Below are 27,963 nucleotides of genomic sequence, written 5' to 3'. Positions count from 1 at the left end.
GATCAGCAGTTTTTGTCTATACACACACATATGCACAGACACACACATATACAGTAATTTGGAAAATATATATAAATACATACATATTGCCACACACATAGTGCAAGATCGCATGTTTTATTTCACCTGTTTGTTGGTGGAACTCATGCTTTTCTGCTTTTGTATTGCTAGCAGCAGCTCTCTTCCCATTAAAAGCGTAGTTATTCTGAAGCTTCTCCTGCTTTAGGAATATATGTGCATATGTTTGTTAATAATTTGTGCTGAAAGTAACAAAAAAAACACTTTGTCTTCTTAAGTTTCTAATGAGCACCTAAGAGTTGGCAGAATAAATAACTGCTGTTGTGATTTATAGCACTGTGATTTGGGTATGGGGCACAGCTTGCAAGTTTCATTTTCACCTTAGACAAGTATCTTCTGCTAAGCGCCCTGTAGGTTTAACAAAGAGCAAGGTGTGGCTTGCCAGACTGTCCTGGCTCTTAAGGTGGAAAGAGTTGCTGTTATAAATATGCTACCTTTCATGTGTCATGCATTTGCATATTTGCCATAACCAATCAGACTGTGTGCTGAAAAGAACTGGCCTGGCTTCTCTGACAATGCAATACACATAATAGCAGTTTGTAATCACACCATACCGGTTTGTACGGTAGGAGGCTATTACAGGGACAAATGTCTGACTCATATATCATGTCTTTGTAGGATATACCGAGCTTCAGTGGAAAAGATCCAGGTAAGGAAATGTCTCTCTTTTTTTTTCATACAACACTTTGTGTTGAAAAACAAATGTAATGACTTCTAACTCGAAAAACAGAAAATAAATCTTAGTTTAAGTGACTCTTCTTCCAGCATTCTTTCTCCCAGCAAATTTTTTTTAAATTGCATTACTTCAGCTTAACCAGCAACGTTTGCACTTAAAGAGAAAGCAGTCAGTGCAGTAACCTTTAAAGTTTTTAAAGTGCTTTCATTCTTTCCATGTTACAGCAGATGTCACAGGAAGAGAGGCTATCACTTTAAGTACTGAGAACTGTGTGTATTATTTGTGAAGGATAACTTAAGATAACTAAAGTTAACTTTCAAGATTAAAAGACTTTTACAAAGTTGAGAAGAAAGAATGCTGGCATACAACATGTAGTACAGTTCAATGTCTGTAAGCATTGGCTGTTTTCTGTTTTCCCCCACATACATCCTAGCAGTAAGCTCTGAAAGAGTTGCAGCAAAGTTTAAGGTTAATAAAAATCAAAACATTGCCACTTTCTGTGAATATTGTAGGCCCCTGTTTGCTAAATATCTAAACTATTTAAAAGTGGGAGGGGGCTCATCACTTTTATTTCCAGATGACAATGTCTTCTAGCCTGAAGCAGTTCTGTGATTTCCTCTGTAGTTTCTCCCTTTTTCCATTGTAAAAAAGGGCTACCAATTTTTTATGACACTGCCAAGCTACTAGATTGGGCAATGTTATAGGTTCATGTCATGAAATAGTTTATGAATGCTGTACCCATTTAGTGAATTGACTGAAACTTTGATTATGGGAATAGTTTATGAATTCTATGTCTGCTTAATTAATTGACTGGAACTTTGATTATGGGAATAGTTTAGGAATTCTGTTTACTTAATTAACTGACTGGAACTTTGATTACAATCTGTCATTTCTTGCCAAGCTCACTTGATGAAGCGCTCCACCTCTTTCATAACCACTTGCAGAAGACACATTACCGTTTCCATAGTATGTTGTACCCTCAATTGAAAAAATAGTGGCCTATACACTTAGCAAAGTAGTAATCTTTAGTGACTTCAAGGTATAGTCGAACAAGAGTGGAGCTCCTATAGACATTATTTTTTTCCTCAGGCCTGATGGCATCAGGATATTTCTCATTTCCTGTTGTAGAAGGTCCACAAGCAGAATCAATTCATTTTCTAATGCAAACTGTCCTGTTTTGACATGTTTTCTCTGCCGCACTTCATCAGGGTAAGGTCAGATGCCTTTATCCATACCAGTGCGCCATCTTACCCCCATTTCACCACACTTCTGTTTTGCTTCTTCTGTCTGCACATGTGAGAAAGTTGTTAATTTCTAAACCTGAGAACAAGTTCATTAAGGCATACATCTGCTGGCCTTTAATAATTATGTTAATTATTTTTCATCAAATGCCTTATCAACAAGAATAACACCTGCTACAAGGCAATCTCTTCATGATTCCAAGCATGCATTCAATGAAATCCACTCACTATGGAAAATCACATAATGGTGATGCTTTGTGCTCAGGAACTAAATATACACAATTGCCATGGTCAGATCACTGACAGCTGAGGAGCAGAGCATCATGGGTACATATTGGTAGAGGGAAGAGGATATAGGAGAGATGAGAGAAAGCTGTTTTACAAAGACTTTGCTTCACTTGCTTGGCATACCTCTTAGGAACATATCTGAATTTGCTTCAGCAATTTTGTTGTTGCCCTTGTAGAATTTGATATTTTATAGAAATGGGGGAACTTAAAATACTAAATACAGCAACAACATTTGCAGATGTTTTTGTTCTTTAGACAATGCATGTCACAAATCGACTTATAATAGCGAAAACACTTATAACTAAATCCTAAGTTTTGAGCCTTTCTCCCTCATTATTCTTGTTTTTCCCCTGATTGTTGAGCAAACAGGATGAGAGCCAAGTTGCTTTCTAATCAGCAGCTGTGGTGTATACAAATGATATTAGTAGCTGAAGTTGGAGTCTTCAACAGAAATCAGGATACTAATAAATAATTGCTCAGAAAATATTTATTTAATAAGCAGTAAGTAAAGGGATACTTCTCATTATCAATTTGTGATACCAGTCACGCATTCCCTTTACTTATTGCTTATTAAAGGGATGTTTGTGATTGCTATCAAATTATAATACAGTCAGAGAGACTACCTGGAGAAAGATTAGCCTTTGTTACATTACTGGTAGGTTGTCCATAAAATATAGACAGATTACCTGCAGAGCTGGTAAAACCATGTCATATGGTTCCTATTGGTTTCCTTGATGGTAAACCCTGGAAGTGCATTGTGGGACATAAGACAATCTATTCTAAAAACCCACCTTTTCAGATTTTCAGAAAAGATTGATCCACTAAAACATCAATTTTTGTAGAACACCAATGACGCTTGATGAATGTGAAGACTTTTATTTTTACTTCATTGCTAAAATAAATACAACACTGGGGTATTAATCCTTAACTTACATCAATTTATGATACTTGTATTTCAGTAGAATTTATTTTTCATATCTTTATTCCACTTTCCTCTAATACTCCTAGGAAGGATCACAGTGGTAGCAGAATAATCAGGAAAAGAATACTCTTCCCTTTTCCCAGCAAGATATTCGAGACAAAATCCCTTCATCATGTCATGGATCTGCCTCAAGGTCTCCAGCTAATGTGCCATGCTCATAACAACTGCAATGCGTACTGCCATGGAGGCATCATTAAATTATGCTGAAACCATGACACTTGGCTTGAGCAATAGGAGCTGCAGTTCTACCCTAAAATTCTACCAAATCACCAAGCTCCTTAGCCTGCCAAAAAAGTAAGCCCGGTGATCCGGTGGAAAAAGTTAATTTGTACCCATCGTAACTCTGATGTAGTTCTTTTGGTCATTAGCTACAGCTCATAACCATACATGTAAAAGATACTGCATACTTACTGGCAAAGCAGCCACTTGACTTCCACTTCATCACCACAAATCCACTCAGTGGTCATGAGACTTCAGTTCACCCATCCATTGGTCAGTCTTATACTCCAAATAAACATCCTTACCACCAGTCATGAACCAGCCCAGAGGTACTCAAACATCTCCCTCACACATACACACACACACACACACACACACACACACACACACACACACACACATGACACACACACACACTTACACTTACACTTACACATATATGCATGCATGTAAACACACATAACCTAAAGAGAGTAATCTAATTTTTTTCTTCTGCAGTATTATGACCCCAGGTTTGGATTCATCATAAGATAAAAAGACAACATCCTCTGAAAACAAAAGAGATGACCTTTTGAATGAAAACAAAATGTGAGATAGAATAATTCTAGAGGCAGGAGTCATACTACAGAGTATAAATGGAGACCCCATCATAATGAACTTACATATTTAAGACATAAATATCAAGAAATTCAACAAAACAAAGTGAAGCTCAAGAGGTGAATGTTTGATATCTGTGTCAAGAACAAAAAATGTTTTAGTGACAACCTGAGAGACCTAATCATAAGTCTTTGTAATACATGGAGGTGTAGCTTTAGTAGCTTTGTAGTATTGTTAATTACAGGGAAAAAGTGCAGAAGCATGAAGTACTTTATGGCTTTGAAAGTCATAAAATACTGAATGCCATAACAAAGTCATCATCCAAAAGCTTAATGTACCTGTAATACACTAACAGCTTTAAAACATCACAAACTCTTCAGTCAGCCATGTGTGTGTGTGTGTGTGTGTGTGTGTGTGTGTGTGTGTGTGTGTGTGTGTGTGTGTGGTGTGTTGGGGTGGGGGGAACATGAATTGACTTACATCTTCAAAGCTGTTTAACTTCTTGAGGCTCTTCTGTCATAACCAATTTTTTTTCTCAAGGATGGGACTAGAGCATAACTGCTTTAAAAGCTACATAACAGAACTTATTATGTACTCTTATTAACATCAGAGAGTAACACAGAAGGTTGTCTTTTCCTAAATTTGAATTTTAATTAATGTGATCCATGTGGTGCTTATTAAATAAGTATACATACTCCTTTCAGAAACAGACAGAGGGCATGAAAACTTCCTAACTCAGCACAACAATACTTTTCCTCTATTTTGTTGCTTGCAAGTCAATGAGGATTCAACTAGATGAAATAATTGTTTGAAACTTTAATGTGATGAAATATCTTTTGCAAGAGGGTAAGCCCCACTGCATACCTTCATGTGGGTGTATAATCCCATCCCCCATTCCCCTGAATTAGTAAATTCTAACTGTGCATTTGAACAATCATGGTCAAAACAGAAATCTGTAAAAAAGCCAATCTCTGTTGGCACACACATAGACATCAGATTAGAAACCAGACGAGAAGTGACTTCCAATGAATAACAGCAATGGGTAAGAATTTGCAAGTGTCTAATTAGCAGTCATCAGCAAACTTGGTCAACCAGCTTCCTTGGGTTTCTACTTTCCCTTCAGACAAATGATGACAAAAAGGAGGAGGAGCCTGTCAGTAGCTCAATGGCAGTTTAGGTGACCGCCATTTCAGCAAAAATGATTTCCAGAATGCACTTTCGCAAATAGTGACAAGTTCCCTTTTAGCCACTGTTGCTTGACCCTGGAATAGGTTTATATAAGTTCAATGGGGTACAGAGGTGCTTGCCCCCATGCAAAAAAAGCTTCACTGAAAGTTCTTTCAGTGAAACATTTTTTGAGTTTTTGCTGTCGCAGAAAAGGGTGTCAGTCAAGCGTTATGATTAAAAAGGAAGTGGCCCAGTGCAGACCCCTGTAAGATATCACTAGTGACATTTTTATCCCCATGTCATTTACTGTTTAAGTTCTAAGAGGGAGACCTTTTGCTATGCAATGAATAACTTTGGTATTTATATTTATTTGAGTGAATTTGTCAGTAATATCCATATAAGGAATGGTATCTAAAGCTTGGCTTTATCCAGATATACAGTTTGAATAGTCTTACCTTTACCTAGGAGTTCTGCAGTCCTTTCAAATAAAAGTTAAAAAGACATAATCTGCCCTCTATGAAACCATATTGAATTGCATCATAGGTCTGAAGGCTCCCTATCTTACTGTTAGTTAATTAAGTAATGATGCATTCCATGACCTTGCATATAATACTAGTGAGGCTTAAGCTTCTTTAGTTGCCAGGGTCTGTAGTAGGGTCACCTATTGTAATGCTACTGTAATGCTGTTCCCCAAGCATCAGGGATATAGTTAGTGGTGAGGCTTAGACTGAATAGGTTTAGAAGGGGTTGGGCTAAAGTATATGTTTGATTAGAGAAGCCAGTACTATTATTGTGGCCTATGAACCTCATGTTCTTGGTTTTAGACAGTGTAAACAATACCTTAACAGAGTTATTTTTGGAGGGAAGTAACTTAGGGGAACAATGAGAGGAATAATATGAATGATTAGAGCTGAATTTGTCAGCTATGATGCTGGCAGTGGCTTCCTGATACATGATATATGGTAAAAATTTATATATGTATTTTTATACATAGTTAATATATATTTATTTATACATAGTTTAACATATTGCTACATATATTTAACATTTTAACATATATATATATATATATATATATATATATATATATAATTGATTTTGAAAGTACTACGATATGCAATTGAGCAAATTATTCAGATTTTATTATTTTATTTTTTAATACATTTTTCTATTTATTATTTACTGTTTATATTTTTAGAAGTTTTACATTTATAGAATGAATTGATCAGCTTTTATGAATTTGGATATTATGCATTCAGTAACATGTAGATAGACTATTTTGGTACATTTTGCCTTTAAATTTGTGAGCTCTGTTTGGTGCCAAAAAAGTAATTTAAACTGGGCTAAATCAAAATGTAAGTCAGTTCTGATGAAGCCTGTGTTGTATACAGGTGAAAGCGCTTAACCGTTGTTTGTGTATGTTCCGTTTTTAAATAAATTGTAGAGTTTAACCATTAGAGGGCTGCTGCTTTCGTTTGTTGGAAGTTACCTTGGTTTTATATCTAAGAAGGAGTTATCGGTTTCTCAAGATCACATAGCTTGTGGCGTTAGCTGTTGCCGTTTTGGTTTTTGGTTACTTGTTCCTGATACATATAGGTGTTAGCATTTAGTAATAGTTCAGTGCAGTACTAATTATTACTTGTAAGGTTTTTAATTTAACTAGAGAAGGACTTATGATTGATGGTGGTGGCAACCTCATTTTATAACTGACCTTGTACTTTTAGTACATCTGAGGTTCCTACTAACAAGTTTTCCTTCCTTTGGACTTCTGTCTCACCTAATATTAAAACCTTATTTCTTTACAGAATGACATCAAATACATATGGTCATCTGACTTCTGGTTCCAGCGCAACCCCCCCCCATTAGAAGCTGTCAGGATTTAGCACCTTCTTCTTCTTTCGGCTTTTCCTGGTTAGGAGTTGCCACAGTGGATCACCTGTCCATTCATGATTGGCAGTGGAATTTTATGGTGTCGAGTTGCCAGCCCAGCACCCAACCTTCCACAGAAGGGACACACATGCATGCACTCACTCCTAGGGCCAATTTAGAGTGTCCAATCCACCTACAGCATGTCTTTGGGATGTGGGAGGAAACCCACGCGACCACAGGGAGGACATGCAGACTCCACACAGAAGGCACCCCAGCCGAGGATCAAACCAGAGAACCTCTTGCTGTGAGGTGGCAATGCTAACCACTGCACCACCATGGCTGCCCTGTCAGGATTTAGCACCTACATGTCCATAATACACAGACAAGAGCATTGCTTGGATCTTGTGCAGCTTCTGGAAGTCATAAAACAATTACAAACCTCTACTCCTACTACAGCAACTAACAAACTATGCTTCATACAGACATTGCATCTCTGACTTCATTCAAAACTGTGAGATAACATCTTTATGGCCTAGGCCCAGCAATTTAATTTCTTATTTTTTTCCAAAGTTAGCTGCAATTGTGATTAACCTCTTCTCTTGTAGTATCCTCTGTTAAAACATATACATTTAATTTGGTTACAATACAGTCAGGACCCACTGTTAATACATTTTTAACACAAGCAACTTTACAAATACATTTTCAATACAAGCGTCTGTACAAATCACATAATTCTTTGCTAGATTCCAGCTAGCTGTACTGGCATATGTTACACATCCACCAACCTACTTCTCCTGGAATAGCTGGCAATAACTCACATAGTAAAAACTGATAAAAATGCACAAACTTACAACTGTAAAAAACAAAAATGGTTAAAGGAAATAGTCCAAATTGTAGCACAGCAAATACAAGAACTTACATAGTCACAGTAAGTAACATGTCCTATGCAGACCACCTCAAGGCTCTAGCCCTGTATTCTGTCTCCTACAGGCTGTTGAGAGGAGATCCTTGCCTGACATACAATGCATTGTCAGACCCCACTCTGATGGAGTTCTTGCATATCCACAAAACAAACAGCATGAGAATTACTTTTTCTAAAGGCTTAAACCTTGCCTGAGAAGACCTGCTGGACAGACAGGTATGTATAACCGAGACTACCCCTTCTGTGGAACAGGTCACCCGTCCATGAGAAGCAGAGTTCTTCCCTAACCCAATTCAAGTGTAACTTGAACAATTGGATGGGGAACAAGAAATTCATCCATGGTTTGGCAGCTATGTCTCTAATGGAAACTGGCAACCTGTAAAGGGTTCATTTCTCAGGCTCCTTATTGTAAATGTTTCACCTCCCAAGCCCCTGCTTACACTTATCAAGGGGTACCAGAACTTCTCAGGAATTTCGGATGCATGGGTAGGCTTAAAAAGGCCCTTGTGGTTGTTAGCCTAGTAAATACCTATGAACCTATACTCATAATGCTTGGGGAAAGATAACTCTGTATGATTTGAATGCAGAAATACAATCTGGAAAAGCATGCTAATGTGCTGGGTTTAGAGTTGTTAGAGAAATTATTCCATTTATAGCTATTGATATAGTCATAAATGAGTCTCACCTTGCCTCGGTTATTGTGCCACCTTGTACCTAACTCCAGCTTCAACTAACACCATCTTGTGTAGCCAATTTTTCATCAGATACTTGGTAATATAACAGTATTGTACCAATGCCCCCAGCTATGCACTACCTGTTTATGGGTTTGTGATCAGTGTTTGAGGCTTTGGCAGTGACTTACTCAGGTCTACATGACCTGGTTTCTCCTTATCTTAAATACCTATTGGTAACCTATCAAACAGGTTGTCCAGTGCACTTGGGTAACTGTGAACTGCTAGTGGGTCCCAGGATATGCATAGAGATATCTGATAATCTCCTGTCTTGTAGAAATCAGTCTCATATTGATTAGTCTTATGAGGTCCATGAAACCCGTTTGTATCTGAGGGATTATTCCACTGTGTTATTGTAGAAGTTTAAATATCATTCATTCTAGGGAAGTCTGGACTTTTTTATAATGTACTAATTATTTATTTTTTTTTTAACTTTTAGAAGTGTGCTCAGTATTAGACATTGAAATAAATTTGTATTGTACCTTTAGCATCCAGTGATTACAAGGATGGTGGGTTTAGAGATCTTAACTACCAATATTATTATAAGGAATATAAAGTATGATATCTTGGACAGAGGGAATAAGTTGTATGTAAATTACTTGCTTTTGAGAATAACAACCATAGTTTAAGGCTGGCAATACTGTGTATTACATTGATTGCAGAATGCACTGTGAAGGACCAGCTGATAAGATTACAATGCCCCAGTCTGTCCTGTTAGATTAGTCATATTCATTTAGAATGGAAGCAGTGAAAATTACAATCATGTGTGAGGTTCTTCAGTAAAATTCAATGGAGTTTTTTTTCAGTGACTCTTATATATTTATTTCCTACATATGTTACAGCATCTGTGAAATTTTCTTGCAAAACAATAAAGTAGCAGCTGAGATAGCATAGCATTTTAAAAAGTGTTATTTTATTGGCTTTATATCTTAAATTCTGCACCTTTCTTACCTGAGTGAGCCAAAGTATCATATTTCCTGGCTTGCAAAATTTAGCTAATTAGTGAAGTTGCAAGTGATTATTAGGTTTATTTAACTTCAGACTACAGAAGGCTCAATAGGCTTTTGGCCCTAGTGAAGGGAAATAATTCACAGTATACAGTCTGAAAGCTTTGAATTATGAGCCTGAATAGCTTTATAACCTAAGTGGGTATGAAGCAACAAAAGGAGCTACATGCACTTTGATGCACATGTTCTCCTTGAGATATATATATATATGTATATAAAAAGCTTTTAAATGTGTACACAAAACGATGCAACATTAAGTGAGACAAATTCCAAAAACTGTATCATGAGATTTCATTGTTCAAATCCAAAGTAATATGCACTGGGAAAGCAGACTAGGACAGAAACAGCACAAAGGGGATGAAACTCCTGTAAGTCAAATGTGGTTTAATTGTGAAAGTATAGCATTTAGGAAGGGAAATATTTTTTTTTCACATGTATGTCCATCTGAGTAAAACCAATTTACACTGATAGATCAAGAAGAAATTTTCTAGGCATATACATTTAAATATAATTTCTGTACCTAAAAAAATGAGTATTTACATAAGAAACACCCAAATTATTATTACAGCAAAGAAAAACAAAAAAACAGTATCAAGGATTAAACAACAGCTGAAGAACTTCATAAATCCAGCGCTTAAAATGTGACGTTTGTTCTATAATTTTTGACGTACTGTGACTGATATATAAACTAAAGAACATATTTGTGAATATTATACTCAATAAAACATTAGTGCATAGGGCTGGTATATGCAAAGAGAAGCAAATGTATCAATGATAAACTTTGTGTTTTTGGTAAATGGAAGGAAAACCTAAATATTCAAAGCGTTCTTGGTGACAGTGGCATGCTAAGGGTATGGAATTCTTAATGGAGAATCAGACATTGGTTATAAATGTGGCGTGCATGTCTACTGGTGGATGTTACATGCACCAGAACCATGGCAGATACCCAAGTCAGCTAATATAATGTCCACTACATTTTATGGAATGAACAATCGATAATCGGAAGTAGGAAATGACTGAGAGATAAGGAGGTGCGCAGTGTGACATCCAAGCAGGCAGGAAGATGGGAAGAGCAGACTTACAAAGTGCAGGGTCTTATAATGGTAACAACAGTGATGTCAGTGGAAGAAAATGACTATGGAAAAAGGAGATATGGAGCATAGAGGATGGTGGGGAGACAGCACTTAGGAATTACAAGGAGCCTGTTAATGCTACGGGTGTGGTAAACTGCATATGTGAATGTAGGAGAGACACCAAGATGGTGAAGTAGAGAATACATTTGACAGAGAGGAGGTGAGAAAAGTTGTCACAAGATGATGTAAAACTTTAACAGAAGAGAGAGGGAGAGAGAGAGAGAGAGAGAAAGATATGAAAGGTAAAAAGAAGCTTGTGACTGTTCAAGTACAAAAAAAATAAGTAAAACATTGCAATACTGTTTACTGGCTAGGTGAGGCTTGATGACCATTATAAAGTTTTGTTTGCTTCAGGTTAATAGAAATGTTATTCCATTGTTTTGTTACGTAGACATGGTACGCTGCTTCATAGGCTAAATCTCATTGTCTGTGGGTACATGGTCTTCCTTGAACCAGGGGAGTGATGTGGTCTGGAGAGGGTGTATGAAGTCATCATCTCAGATAGTGAAAGGCATTTATTGAGGCACAATAGTCTGTGACTCATTTATAGTAGGATGATATTTAGATAGGAAGGATATGCTAGCCATGTAAGCTTGTTTATGACTTCACAGTAATGAGCAAACCCCCCTAAGATGTACGAAAACATACATACACTTAAAATGCCATGTTTATTTCAATGCCCATCCCCCACATAACCACTAACCTTGTGGGGTTTTTTTCCTGGGATTCCTCCATCTTCCCTGAGTACTTCCATATGATCCTAGATGTAGCACTTCACTGGGGTGGCCTCCAAACAACTAGAAGAGCAGACCATTACAGTTACAATCCTTGGGCAAGGAAGTGAAAACTCACACAATGCCTGAATAGATGGGGTATCAGGAGCCATCATTGTGCTGGTGTCAGTTGGGGTTCCTAGAAGAGGTAGTGATGTTCACTGGCATTGCTGACTCACATGACATACAAGCATCCTCTTCTTTAATAGGGTGAAGCCACCATATTTCTGGTCTCCACCAAGTATTGGCCCTACACTCTCCCCATAGGCTAGAAGAGTTGGCCAGTGGTTTCTTCATTCTGGCTACCTAGCATACCAGCTCTGTTCTCAAACCCAGGTCACTGATGCATACATGGACTCCTTGCTCAGCACCACCAGACAGATAATTCATTATTTACATACCTATAATACCTGACAATGCATCAGACATTGCAGCTAGTGCTGGAACAGGTGCAGCCTGTGTTCATTCATCAGTACGTAGAAGAGCAGCAAGTACGTTTATGTCATGTAGTAATGTATCATGCAAAGATAGTATGTCTGAAGAAGAAGATGTTATGCAAACTAAACTATATGGTAAACATGGTCATGAGTGCAAAGTAAATTATTAATTTCCTACAAGATGATGCCAATGTAAAAATGTTACATGTATAATTTATTTCAACCTCAGCTTGTTATGGTATCGAAATCCAAGTATATCTGCAATCAAAGACACACAGATGACAAAGAAACAGATAAAATAATAGGTATAATAGCAATCAACATCAAGTACTGCAAGATGGAAACAACAGAGATGGTGTTAATCTAAAAGCACTAAAAATCAAATAATGCTGTAAAAAAGTTCAGTAAGTGGCTTTTGAGGGATTTTTAAATTGTTACAGTATAGATGATTCCTCAACCACAGGACAGGAGGCCCAGAGGTGTAGAATTTGATAAAAAAAATAAATATTGTCACCAAACACTCCCAGGCACATCTAAAGACCTCAGACAAAAGGAAGCTAGGGATCTAATATGACAGAAAGTAGGATCTCCCTAAAATATCAGAGATCCATATAAGTTGGCAAAAGTACTCCTGTCCATTATGCAGAGATGATATATGCTGTGCAAAGTATTGATGCATGGCAAGAAACAGAACTCTCTGCTGATTCAGTATTAGAAGAGTCCTCAGGCAATTATCTGCCCAGGCTTTTAGAATAGTGCATGTTGATTTGATTTTCAGCAATGCAGCACCTGGTTTAAGCTGGGCACTGAAGCTCGCATTAATGTAATTGCACTTGATATAAAGTTTTACTATACCATGATTTGTCAGTACAAGAAGAGAAAAAAAGTATCTCTGATTTATTCTATAAATGGATATAGAGCACCGGTGCTGGGGTCATAAAGCATGTTTGAAAATAAATTTGGTCAAGTTAATCTTCAGAGTTAAACTCAAACATAAGCAAATCAAACCTCTGATATTGAAGTTTAAGGTCCTGGGCACTTTCCTGGAGAGTGTTAGATACATATTGGCCTAAATGCCACCTAGAAGATTTCCGTTAGACTAGAGAACATGACAGAAAGAAGAACTAGATAGGCTTGAGCTTCTTGTTTAAATCATAAGTGCACAGAGGCAAAAGATTGGGCAGATGTCTTGGCAGTTATAAAAAATCCTGAGCTAGGAAAAGTTCAGGTATGCTCGGCTCCTTGAGTCAATACCGATATGTCACATTATCCTTTCTTTTAGCAATGTTACGCTAACATTGGTATTCAGTTTTTGATCATGTTGAAGAAGACAATTATGCAAATCTTTGTGCAGAACTAGACAGAAGCAGAAGGGGAAGTACATGTCCATCTCCTGAGGAAAGCGTTGTTGGCGTAAATTATAAGTCCAGTATTCCTTTATGGTGCATTCTCTTAGCTGGATCAATAATGTCAGATTAAGAGAAATTCAGAATTATCAAAGAAATAAAAGTACCTTAAAATAAAACTGACATAGAGACTACTCTATATGTGCTCAGCCTCATTTGCACTACAGCTGTCAAAAGTCAATGCACCAGTAAGACAGAAAGCAAACAAGTTTGTATGACAATGTTTGCGTCACATCTTTTTTGCATATCAAAGAGCTTGGTATCCAATAAGCAAATCCTGTTCTTTTTCACTATATTCATAGTAAAAAATTGCATTTACACACTGATGCTTCTCAAAATGGTCTTTATGCATTTCCTTTGCAAGAAGATAAGGCATAAATTGCATATGCTACAAGGTCATTGCCCGCCAGTGACACACTGTTGCACAGATAGAAAATAAATAATTGTTTTTGCAACTGTTTTTGGTTTTTATACATTGCTGATCTGATCACAAGCCATGCAGGGACATCTTGATAAAGTATTATCTGCTGCACCGCCGCATTTGTGCAGGATTATTTTTCCATTTGCAGAGGTATTAAATTTAAATTGTGTGCTGTGCATGTAACTGTATACTTGTTACAGACAAACATTCTTTTGAGAAAATATGGTATTTGTCAGGAACAGTCCTTACATAAAGAAATAATTGTACTGATTTGTATTATGATGAAAAATATCCAGTTGTAGCCAATGCCTATCAGAAGTTAATAGACCCACTTCACAAGAAACATTCATGCTGATTTAGGTTATTAAATCATGTTGGCTACAAACCAGAAGCCAAAGCCCACATTTAACTGCTGAATACTAGCATCACAGGAATTAGGTCATGCAATCAGAGCTCTGCTGGGAAGAGAAAGACATTATTTCCACATTCTTTGCTGAGGCATCGCAAGTACAATGAAGGAATAAGACACTTTCTATATTGGCAAAGAGTAAACAAACAAATTGAAAGCATGGTTACTGTATGTTACACATACACTCAGAGAAGACACTAAACTCTAAGAAACTCTAAGAGAAGCCACAGTTTTGCTTATTATCCCAGGCAAACTATAGCATGTGGTTGCCAATGACCTATTAATGTAGCTCTGTAATACTTTAACACTGCTTATTAATGCGGCAGGTTCTTCTCCTTGAAACATTAATAGCCACAATCTTTTCAGTACTGCTTTAAGTATGAAAGCTGTGTTTGACAGACATAGTATTCAGGAAGAAGAAAAGTCTGACAATGGTGTACAGCACAATGTAGTACAGAGAGCAGGTCTTAAATTCGTAAGCCCTTTTACCTCCATGAAGCTTTACACATGCTGCAACAGCCTGCCCTACCCATAAAGAAATGGATTAACAGAAAAGACAGTCCAGTTTGCTAAATCACTCTGTCAAGGTAAATGCTGACAACAAATTTCCTTATCCGAGTCTATAGGGATACAAAAGTACTCCATTTGACAGTTTTTGGTCATCATCTTTTGAAAAATACAAACCAACAACTCATACCACTGACGGTAATTCCATAATGAATGGAATAAAGATGCAAGGAGTGACAAGCCAAAAAGACTTTCTATTTTCATCCATTGACAGAATCTTCTGTCATATGTGACCGTGAGTATTTTCATGAAGAAAGTGAACAACAGAAGCTAGAAGATTTAACATGACCAGCAGAAGCAGAGCTTGTGCTAGATGAATATTTCAGATGGGAAGATATCATGTACCATTATGCATGCGCATTCTTCTGCATATTCCATTTGTTATTTTTTATCTTACATCCATCATTAATAATCACTGTTTTACTTCTCAGAAATCAGTAAACAACCGGGGGGGGGGGGGTTAATGTAGGTTGTCAGGCAAAAATACACCAGTACCTGAGACTTGCTGCAGATGGATATGAGCGACAGCTGGACAGGGGGCTATGAAAATATTCCTGAAATGAGGTCTCAGAGGGGAAGAATTCTAATGCTTTTTTCACTAGCCACTATTGTAAGATAGTGGTTAGTGAAAAAAGCATTAGAATTCTTCCCCTCTATAGTCTATAAGGAACGCGGGAGTCTATCTACATGTAATATTGCATGTAGATAGACTCCCGCGTTCCTTATAGACTAATTGGTGATACTTCTCTGGAAAAAACAAATGTTAGAAACCTTGCCATTTAGAAAAACTTCATAGTACCTTTTTGTCCAGCGTCTGAGGTCATGTTAAGTTCTGAGCTGTTTGCTGGTCCAGTTTAAGTTTAGCAGCTCACACATGATAGTCTGCTAGATAACTTCAGTAATCTATAGCAGCTTGCTAGTGCCTTAAATTTAGAATTATTACTTCATACAGCATAAAGTGCTCTTGGTATGTGACCAGCCATGCACTTTTTGAAAGGCTTTACCCTGAATACTTTTAACCTGTGTAGGAAAGAAAACCCTCATAGGGTTTTTTTTACATATCTTCTGTTTATGAACTTTGTTTGCCAGACAGGTTCTGAAGCTTGGAAGTGATCATTTATCACATGAAAGCTGATTTTTTTTTATAATCCCTATTGTTTGTAGATTTAGTAGCAAGGTGTGCACAATGATGGTCTTGTTACACCTAGTAATCGTGTAAACCACAGAAATAGGTGTCTCATTCATACCTGATGAACGAAAAGCAGATATGGTTTTTAGGGGACCTGATTACAGCAGTTTACTGCAAAGGAAAATATCAGGCCTGAACCTCAACCTGTTAGCTCTGTGACCAAGTATGTCAAGATGGCCGTTAACTGGAAAGAAAAAGCCCTATAAGTACTTCTTCCTTATTGCCTTCTTTGAATGACTGGTTTAAGGAACCGGCCAATTTTTTGAATAATGATTCAGCTTCGCCTCACTCTGTTCATTCTGGGGTGAATGAGAACACTCTTACCAATCATTTAAAAGCTTTTGATATTAAGCTTTTTAAATTTAAAAAGCTTCAAATTGAAATCCAATATTTGAATGAATGTGTGCGAAGGAAACAAGTGCCGAAAGGCTTGTGACAGTGGCGCTTCCCCTCTGGTGTTGTTCTAAACTCGGCGTTCCATAAGGAACTTTTATGTTTGTTCGACCAGCAGGGTATTGCATTTATGGACTGTTTAATTAAAAATTATCGAACACATTTAGAACTTTTACAAGGTGAATTGACAGATTTGGATAATTTAATTAGAACTGACAAGGATTTCCAATGTTACAAGTTCGATTTCCTGCGGATTTTTTCTAGTATTGATGGGTCTTTGAATAAAATTAAAGAAACCAAAATAAAGAAATTAAATAGAGACTGGGTAGCATATGAAAAGGGTTTAGCTTATCCCTTACCCCCTTCAAATCCTGTTGCTAACACTAATAAAATTTCCAACATTTTTCATGAGGACCCTGATGACGATTGTTGCACCTGATAACAATGACTTGAATAACAGTGATTTTGCTAACAGCAATAGAAATATTCCATCTCCGGTTAGGAGAAGTGAAAGGTTAGCTAACAAAAGTTCCTATAGCAATGTAAATCAACAACAGGGTTTTCAGGTGCAGAGGAATCAGAATATCACAGGACAACAACGTGCCTCTCGGACTCAGAACCAGAGGAAGAAGAAATTCCAGAACAGGAGAAGGAGATAGCATCCCAAATGCTTGTTCTAAGACTGATGAATTGATAAATTTTGGACATGATTTTTTGACTATTCATACAAATGTTACACAAGACTTTAAAAATTTTAATTTTTCTTCCTTTAACCGTGATCCTTCAATTATTGACATTTTAGCTAAAGGAATTTCCTTTGTTCCAACCTTTAGGGGTGATATGGCTAGAACTTTGGTTGATTTAAGGCTTTTTACTAGGAAATTAAATTTGAATGTTATGTTTGGTAATTGTTCTAGTCTTATTAAGGATTTTAGAGTGGCGAGTATCTTTAATCTACCTTTGCACCCAGCCATTCATTTATTTGAAAAAATTTGTGATAATGATATCAGAGTGCTCCTTAATTCTAGATCCCGGACCTATTCTTTGGAGGAGAATTTGACCCAAAGACAGAGAGATGCATTAAATGATCTAAAGTTTGTTAACATCCGTATTTGTAAACCAGATAAGGGGGGTGGTTTGGTTTTTATGAATAATGAGGATTATATTTTTAATATGAAGTCTTTGTTGGACAATGATGCATATATGAGAGTGTCTCTTAATGAAATGAATGGAGCCTATCGTAAAGTTAAGAGCTTCATTAATGATTTATTTATAGAAGGACGCATTGATATTGATTTATTTAATTTCCTCATGATTGAATACCCCACTACCCCCATTTTATTTGGACTGCCTAAAATTCATAAGAATTTGGAGAAACCTCCTTTTCGTCTGATTATTGATGGAAGGCAGTCAATCTCTTACGGATTTGCTAGATTTGTTGATTGTAAATTGAAGGATTTTTTAAAACATCAGAAACAAATTTGCAAAGATTCTTGGGCCTTTTTAGAAACGTTCAATAATTTTGGTTTTGATGGTAGTTTAAACTTTCTTACCATCAATGTGTGTGATTTATATACTTGCATACCACAAGATTTAGGTTGCGAATGGGTTAGGGATTTTTTATTAGATCAAAAACTTGATGGTGACCAGATTGATTTGGTTATTTATTTATTAGATTTAGTCTTAAAGAATAATTATTTTATATTCAACTCTGAATATTATTTACAAAGTACAGGTGTTGCCATGGGTTCCCCTTGTGGGGGAACCTTTGCAAATACAGTTATGGCATTTTGGGAAAAGCAATTTTTTATTTAAGGATCTTGTTTTCCAAAATATGGCTGCATGGTACACTCGATATTTGGATGACATTTTCATCCTTTGGAAGGGTGATAGGTCTTAGTATCACTAATTTTACTAGTTTTTTAAAGTTCACATGGGATTTCCACGAGAATGCCATTTCTTTTTTAGATGTGTTTTTATCTAAAAATTATTCTTTACACACATTCACATCTAGGATTTTTAGGAAATCCACATACTCAAATTATTTTCTTCATTTCTCTAGCTGCCACCCATTTCATCAAAAAAGGAGCATTATTAAAGGACAGCTTGTAAGGGCAGCTAGAATGACAACCTTAGATAGGGATTTTGTCGATGAATGTTCTTTGTTGAGTGACATGTTTAGAAAATGTGGGTACCCCAGTAGTTTAATTGAGGAACTTATAAATGAACTATCTTACAAAAGAACACATGGTTATTTTAAACCGATTCTTAATTTTAATGTTGCACCTGAAGATGGTGGATCTATACCTGTTATTGATGTTCCTAATACTCCCCATTTGTCCTTTTCTACTATTCAACACATAGACAATGCGAAAAGTGATTATGGTAAATTAAGTTTTATTACCACCTTTTCAAAGGACGCATTGTCTTTAAAATTTATTATTAATAAAACTTGTTTTTTATTGGTAGAAGATAGTCTTTTAAGAAAATATGTTGGAGAGTACCCACTCGTGACGTTCTGTAAAGGTAGAAACCTTAAATCTATTTTTGAAAGGGGTAATAATAAATGTTATCGTCCTCATTGTGGAATGTTCAAGTGTGGGTTTTGTCATTGGTGTAGACTTATTTTAGTGACTAATTGTTTCGCTATTAATGGGAAGAAATATTTTTTACAGGACAAATATAATTGTAATACAAGAGGGGTTGTTTATTTGGCATTGTGTTCTAAATGTTCTTCATTTTATGTTGGCAAGACTGATAGGCCCCTCAAGAGTCAGATTTATGAGCATTTTTATGCCATTACAAGAGGGAGTACTAATAATGCCCTAGCTAGGCATGTTTTATCGTCCCCAGAACATGATTTCCAGTTTCTAATAATTGATAACGTTTTTGATAATAATAGGGGGGGGGTCCGGTTTCTTTGCAACTAGAAGAAAAAGAATTTTTATGGCAACTGAAATTAAATGCTTGTGTGTCACCTGGACTTAATGATACCATCTCTATTATGAGTATTTTAAAATTGAGGGCACAGCTTAGATAGTGATGACCCAGTAGTTAGTTATTTATTTAGATGTATTGATATATTTTGTATTATATTGTTGTATATATGGATGGATATGTGTGTGTGTGTGTGTGTGTGTGTATATATATATATATATATATATATATATATATATATATATATATAATTTCTTTGTGGAGGGTTTTGTTGATTATATGAGGCATAGCTTATGAAATATGTTTTATTTTTTATTTTGTAATTTTTTGCTGCATGAGTTTTTATGTAATTAATGGATGTAGGAAATGATGTCATTACTTGTTCCCTATTTAAGCATGAATTTTTTGTACTTGTTTGTCTGAAGAAGTTTACGTATATTCAATAAACAAAAGCGCTTACGTTATTTGTTTTATTTTGCTTCCAGTGTGGTTCTTTCTCCTTTATCGTTTTTCAGAGTGTGTGTTGTTTTCTTGAGTTTGCTCATTAACTGGAAAGAGACAGAATACAGAACTAACTGCAGTTAACTGTAGTATAGCAGGGCTGAAGGGTCTACTATAAGAGCCTATCGAAGGCTACTAGGGTCACTTAGTACTCAGTAGAGGAAGCAGTCATTTTTTGAAGTAACATAGCAGAGGAAATGAAAAGAAAAAAATGAATGTCATTTTACAGGATAGACTTGCAGATGGTACAAAATAAGATGTAAAAACTTTTAATAAACAAATAGTAACATGCCCTTAGAGTTTCATATTAAACTGTATAAAAATGCATCTGTAATACAAGTCTGAAGATAGAACAGGGGTAAATAAAAGTAGTGGCAACTTCACTTGGAAACAGAGTCTGGTGTCAAAAAATGACTGCTTGCCCCATATACTCTGCATATTTCACAAAATACCATTTAAGCCACCTATAACGGTTTAGCTAGAATTTATGTGCCCTCATCTTTATAAGAATTTAAACCAAAATGAAGAGAAAGGATGGTACTCCACCACCCTTTCTCTTCATTTTGGTTTGTTTTCTACATTGTTAGGTGGTACTTAACCCATTTGGTGGCTCTTTTTCTGAATTTATAAGAATTTGTTAATGTCTGTTACATTCTTTCTTGAACTAACCTTAAGGACAGATTTTGCAATCCCCCATCACCATTTCTATGAAAAGAATGTTTCATTACTTTCCCTTAAGCTATTTACCTTGTATCCTCATGTCAGCTCTTGTTCACTCAAATCTCTTACTTAAAACATATTGCCCATTTTTAATCTGTTGATTCCCTTGACGTGCTTACAAATATCTCTACAATGCCAAAACACATCCTTTTTGGATGACACATACCATTCTCTTTTAGTCTGAGTTTGCATGTCTCTGTGCACACACTACACACCGTTTACGTTTATGTATGGCCATTAGAAGGGGAGGACTCCATTAGTGCAAACAGTTCTGCATGTAAGGCCTTATGAGCTTCTACTCAGTGAGACAATCAGCTCTGGATTTTTTCTTTCTTTCTTGGTTTTGTTTGCTGGCTACTTATATTACTTTCTTATCATCAGGTTAACTGAAGTGACTATCACAAAGTCACTGCACATTTGTATTGCTAATAAGGGATCCCCTCCTAACAGTTTTCCCTGTTCCTGAGCTTTTTGGCTTCTCAACTGAGTTATTGCACTTTTGGACACTGAATTTGAATGGCAATACATTAGGCCATTTCTCCAGCTTGTCAATCATTCTCTGCAATTTCAGTAATTGTTTTGCTTCCATTTTCCCAAGTGCCACATTGGTTAGTAAGGTACAGCATAAGCCTATGCGATAACTAAAATTAGCTGCCTAGGTAAACAATTTGCACACACTCTTTAAAGATCATAAGCAAGGGTGCAAAACAGAATGTAGCCTTCTCATTCTATTTCCACCATTTTGAGCACTACTTAGCCATCTGTAACACTTTCTAAGCTGGCCTACATCTCTGTCATTGTCTCTGTTTACATCTTCCCTGCCTTGGATCTTGGATGAGTGCATTTATAAGTGACATAGGTATGAGATCTAGAAGTTTATCTTTTCATCTTTCTCCTTGGCATCCGTAAGTTTAATAGCAATGGTTTTATGCATAAAAAAGACAAAAAGCTTATCTTTCAATTTACTTGTTATAACCATGGAGGGATAGACAGCTACTTGAAACCACATAATGGAAACAATCATTTGCTGGGAATTATGATGTAAGTGTCAGAGATTTTGATGTGCTGTGGAGGTTGCTTGTTTGTTTCCCATCATTTGGTGAGTATGCAAACCATGACTGTACAGTAATTAGGAACTGCCATTTGCTATTTGTATATGATCCATTACACAAGGGTTGCTGGCTTTTTCTATATTATGCTTAATTTAAGCATAAAAAGGAAGAGACAGATTATCTGATTGCAGTTACTCTAAGGTTAGGGGATATAGATTGGAAAATCCAGTAGATCATGTCAGCTGTGGGCTTCTCAACTGTTGGATCCTCAAAATAAATTACATAATGATGCAATGGCCAGCAGTATTGTGGCTTGCATGCAACAAACCCATGGAAAACATACTCAATTCTTTATTAAAAAATAAATACCCTTTCAACTGCTGATCACTAGAAATGCAAGCAAGATCTTTTAAGTATTTGGAATTATATTTCTCACTGGTACAAGTACACACACACACATACACACACATATATATATATATATATATATATATATATATATATATATATATATATATATATATGTATGTGTGTGTGTGTATTATGTTTAATTATTTTTCTCCTCTTCTGTCACTCACAGCCATCCCAGTACTCCACATCCTTCACTGGGTTTGCCAACACTTTTGATCAATGCCCAGGACAAGGCCTAACTTTTGAGCATAGGACAGCGATGATCTTAAGGATGTCTTGATGGGACATTGCTGTCCTTTTTCAAGTTGGGTATTTTTGCATTTTTTTAATCTATCCTGTTTCTCCCTTTCCCCATCCTCACAGACATTATGGTTATGTCCGAGGGGCTGGCATGGAATGGAAACATGTGGTGGATTGCTCCACCTATGTGGCAGTTCAGACAGGTCTCCATACTATCCTCCTTTTGAACCACACCTCCCAACAATGATATCCCCAGAATCCACTAGGGCTTCTCACTGGAGACATCCAGAGGATTGCTTGTCCTCCCTCCCAAGGATGGTAATGTCCATCCATCCCTGCCATTCCATCAGTTGCCCAAAGCCGGTAATCAAACCCAGGTCAGCTGGACCATAGTCAGACCTTTATCTATCTATGCTACCAGGGCATTAAAGTTGTACAAGTGCAGATATGTGCCACGTTTGCTTGTAAAGACAGATCCACCACTCAGAACACTGAACAACATGTTATAAAATGTGATGTCTTGACCAAAGATAAATAGTATTTGTCAAAATATCACATGCGCTACAAGTTGGCATTTCAGTGTCCTGATGTCATTTGAGAAAGCTTATTAGATCAAAATGTACACTTTATGTAAAACAAGAGAGTGTAAATAATAGCTGCTTAAAGAAGGAATGTCTCAAACAATGAAGTACAAAAAAGGCCATCACTAAAATCTTAAAAAGGCAATATTATATTTTCTATATTGTATGTGTTTGTAATTTGATAATGAAAGGATCTACTTCAGGGATATGTTTCTACTATACGCTGGGTGCACAGTAGAAGGGCATAACAGTATATTCTATATGTTCCATTGTAGCATCTTAGAATTGCTTACAAGGGCCTAGATGTTTCATTTACAGATACTGAGGGATGTACATGAGTTAGACATTATAAGATATGTAGAAATATAGCATACGTAACATTCCTAAACATATATAAGAGCATAAGGTATACAATCTACAACATAGGGTTCTGGATATGCAAGACAATTGATAAGGTTTTATACATGTATATACAAGAGTTATTCCCCAAAGGATGTGAAGAGGTCTTGCATATAGATCAAGGTGGTGTTTTCCCATGTTTGGAATCTCAATGGAGTGGATAGAGAACTTTAGGATTTTGGCCTGATAGAGGAGAATGCTTGATTTGTCAAGGTAATTTTGTTTTACATGCCATTGTAACATGGTTGCACAGCATCATAGCTCTTACAGTGAGGCACAGAGGTGGAGGAGTTAGTTACTTTACTGGCTAATAAAGGATATGAGTTGGAATTTAATAGCTTAACAAAGAGAAATCCTACTAGGACAACAATATATTCTAATGTGCACAGCCAATTAGCTTTAGAGTAGATCTGCAGGAATATAGACTAGGGCTGAAGTAATAAATCTGCATATTTGAGTGGTTGTACCTTGTATGGTAGATGGGCTAAAATAAGTCTCTTTTGCATTAACAGACTGAACTGCAGGGATTGACAGGAGGAGATTTTTTTGCTCTAGAAGGTCAATCTTATCTAGTCTGAATTATATTTTTTTATTACAAACTGGACAGATAGTGTTTTGACTAAGCTAAGTGCTGAGATGTTTAAAATGGGGTTGGGGTACTTTTTTTTCCCATAGGAAAGTGAGAAGGACTATTCTATAGGTATTTACTTGAGTCATGAGTTAGCCCAAAAGATCAGATAGTTTTTTTGGTGTTGGTAGTTTAATTATTAGAGTTTTGTGATATCTTCTTCAAGCAGTTTGTTTTCATTGTAAATCAGTGTGTAGATGACACTGCCCTCAGCACAGAATATGGTCTACGCACCATGAACAGAGGTTGGAAAAGGGTAAATGAACAGAGCAATGAGAAGATGGACCAGGATGGAACCCTTCAGAATTCCTGTCATGTGACAGGCTGCAGGAGGAGTGGTGGACCTAATGTTTATGTAGAATAGTTTATTCTCTAGGAAGCTGAATAACTGTGATTTTTTTTTTACTTCAGAGATAAGCCCATCCTGATGAAGTACATTTTCAAGGGATCAATGGTTTACTAGGTCAAAGGTCTTAGGTATACAAAGATGAGCTCAAAGTGCTAGCTGTTATCAATGTTTTGTAGAATATTAGTGGTTATAATACAGAGCAACTGGATTTTCAGAAACAAACTTACATGGATTCATAGACTAAGTAATGTATTATTTCTTTCAAAGTATCTCAGCTGTATGGAGGAGGATTATGGGTCTGAGCCTGTCTCAGACTTTAGGTGGATCCTTTGGACTAACTTTCTAAGTGTGATGTATTACTTGGAAAAGAGTAATGAGCGTTATGGTTAGTCAACTGTTAGACTTTTCACACTATTTAGCAGACCTCTTAGTCAGGCCATCTGCTCCAGATGGTATATGAAGAAAGATTTTGTTAAGAAAGTTGTCAGTTTCATTGCATGTGATTTTACATATTTATATATTTATTTTGCTTTATTTTATTATACTACATTTTGAAGTAGAACTTGGGAATGTCCAAGAGCTGGTAGAAGAAGATGTGTTTTGATCTTTTGGGTTGGCTGCTGGGGGTGGGGTTGGAGTTTGGAAAATTCTAGGAGGTAATCTGGGGTTGCTGACCCATCATTATTGCATATGGAAGAGTTACTAGACTATAACCATTTTGGAGGGGATCCAATGATCAAATTAACCTTTTTTTAGATTTGCTGAGAAGTACTAAAAAGGCCACTTGTTTATTACAGAATTAGGAGACTTTGTGCCTTTTATTGGCTTTTTTGAAGGGTTTCCAAGGAAAAGAATCTTTCTGTTAGGGATTGTGTTGAGTTGCATTTCCAAAGTTTCTATTTTTCACTTTTTGAGTTCTTTGGTCATCTGATCCTTTTAACAGTAGTGAGGTACATGCTTTATAGCTTAATAAAGGTTTGTGAGAGGAAGCCGGGATCAGTACTGATCTCATGTATGCGTAATAAGAGACAAGTTCGCTGAGGTGAGATCAAATAACACATTATTAGGTTCAGCTTGGTTTGGATGTAAAACTATCTAGTACTGATTTGTTTTGGATTGCTTAAAGAAACTTGGAAAGGGATAAAAGAGTAATCAGTTTTTGTTGGGAGATGGACTTCTATAAATGATATTCCAGGAGTTCTTCCTCTTCTTCTATAGGTCACATATTAGCATAAATGTAATTAAGAAGTCAGAATCTGAGGGTGACCATGCTTCCAAATGGATTTCACCAGAACCTATTACCCAGAATCCTAACATAGTAACCATACACCATTGTACATCTGTCCCTCCCTACTACTCCAAGCATGGACATGTATGGGCTCAGTTTGGATATGTTTAGCTTCAAGCAATTACTTTTTCAGCTAAAGATAGAAAACATCTACATCACTCCCAAGGGAATTGATGACTAACATAAACTCCTGAGGGAAACAAAGGCAAAGGTGTAAATCATTTACATAGCAGTGATAGCACAATCCCATCCTTCTAGTAGGACCTACCAGAGACAGCATATGGACAATGAATGACAATGGATCCAGAACGGAGGCTGTGGAATCCCATAAAGCAAAGGGTAGAAGAGTACGAGTTTGGAGCCATCACCACTATCTTATTATGTCCAGAAAGGAACCAAGGCTGCAAGTCAAGGATGTAAAATGAGGAGACTGTAAGACTGAAAGTGTTAAATCATGTCATATACAAGGAGCCCAGACTGAATTGCTGCATTGCTCCCTTGCCATAACCAGACCATACACTACCACACTCTACCTGAATTAATGAGCCAGAAATCAGAATGAAGGTGATCAAGAACATCATAGGCTCAAATGAATGAGACTAAAGTTCTCAATAACCTTAGCTTATAAGTACGGATGCAGAGATTTTTTTTTTTTAATTAGCAGGATTGCCAAAGCTTCCTTAAAACCAGATGGATAAACACAACCCATAGAGAGTTTACCATAATTTGATTGATAACTGGTATCAGTATCATCAGGCAAGTAACAAAAAACCTGGAAGTACATGACTCCAGGTCATACTGAGTAAAAATAATATTTAAAATCAAGGATACATACTCCAATGAGTAAGGTACTCAGAGGTCACAAAAACATGGATATATACAAGAGCAGTCCATATAATCACACACTTGTAATGTCAAACTTAACACTGGCAAAATTAATAAAAAGTCATTTGATCATGTCTGCCAGTGTTAAGTCCATGCAATATTTTTCACAGTGGAGATCGGGGAATTTGCCCTTTCCCTACTGGAAAGTGATCTTTGAGTTGGTATATATAATTAGGAAGGGTTGTGGAAGGTCCAGGGGGTTCCCTGTTCAAAAAACATAACTACTTTGTTATTTCATTATTTTGACTTTCAATGTTGTGTGATTGATTGTTAGTCATTTGAGATTTGTGTGCCTATATATATATATATATATATATATATATATATATATATATATGTATTACCAAAAGTTTAAATCGACAAAAATCAGTCCACCAAGATGACAAAACCAAAATTGCAGAAAACCTAATGTTTACTTTCCTGAAGTTTAAAATATTGAAGCACCTGGTGCTCATGTTTCATATCGCTTGGAGCTTCTGAATGGAGATTGCAGTGCAGTGAGGAGTGGGAAATGTGCCCTTTTCCTCACTGTACTGTGATCTCGGAGATGGTTTATATAATTTGCAGGGGGTATGGGGGTGTAAGAGAAGCTGTATTTTTGTTTTATGTTGAAGCCACTGGGGTGCAACGGTAGCATTGTCGCCTCACAGCAAGAGGTTCTCCCGTTCGATTCTCGGCTGGAGCATCTTCTGTGTGGAGTCTGCATGTCCTCCCTGTGGTCGAGTGGTGTTCAAAAGACATGCATGAATGGACGTGCCTTCGTTGAAGGTTGGGCGTCGAGCTGGCACCTCGGCACCGTAAAATTCTACTGCCAATCATTAGCGGACTGGAGTTCCGCTGTGGCGACCCCTAACCGGGAAAAGCCGAAAGAAGAAGAAGTTGTTGTTGTTTTGATATCTTAAACTTCGGGAAAGTAAACTTCTGGTTTTATGCAATTTCTGTGTTGTCGTCTTGCTGGATTGATTATTTTCTACTTTGAACTTTTGGTAATGTAACATATATAGCCCTTATTTAATCTAGACTTTATTTTGTTTTGACTAGGGTAATTTTTGTAAAGTAAATACTAGCACATTCTCTGTTGTACACTTATAGGTTTTTGTTAAATGTACCTGGGTGTTTGTGTTTTACCAGTACGTGTTCATTATTAATTCAAATGTTAATACTATTATACTGTTATAGACCTCAGTGACACTATTCTGAACAGTTTTGCTTATGTCACTAAGGACAGTATCCCAGTCTAATTTCATAAATATTCAAATTAACACATCAGAGTTTCTGTTAGAAAAGTCAAGAAAAGATGATTTATTTAAGGAGCTTAATTTAACTCTTAGGCTAACAGTGATAGTGTCATGATCTGTGTTAATTACAGATGGTATGACCATAAGTGGGGAACAGTGAGCTCCTGAGGTTGTTAGCATGATATTTATGCATTACCATTCCTAGCTGGATTTTATTCTATTTGGCCAA

The 27,963-nt window shown here is 36.5% G+C and overlaps 1 protein-coding gene across 1 annotated transcript in view; it reads left to right on the top strand.

The window, feature by feature from the left end:
• Positions 1–596: 596 nt before the first annotated feature.
• LNX1 (ligand of numb-protein X 1) overlaps positions 597–27,963 on the top strand; it is a 1,086,042-nt gene continuing 1,058,675 nt past the window's right edge. Inside the window, exon 1 of the mRNA XM_044061422.1 lies at positions 597–727. The gene's annotated coding sequence lies outside the window, so the exon portion shown is untranslated. The remainder of the gene's footprint in view (positions 728–27,963) is intronic.

Source organism: Protopterus annectens, chromosome 2.part0 (genome assembly GCF_019279795.1).
Source record: "Protopterus annectens isolate FY-2018-M chromosome 2.part0, PAN1.0, whole genome shotgun sequence".
Classification (NCBI taxonomy): domain Eukaryota; kingdom Metazoa; phylum Chordata; order Ceratodontiformes; family Protopteridae; genus Protopterus; species Protopterus annectens.
The sequence above is the reverse complement of the archived record's forward strand: the minus strand, read 5'-3'. Positions and strand labels throughout refer to the sequence as shown.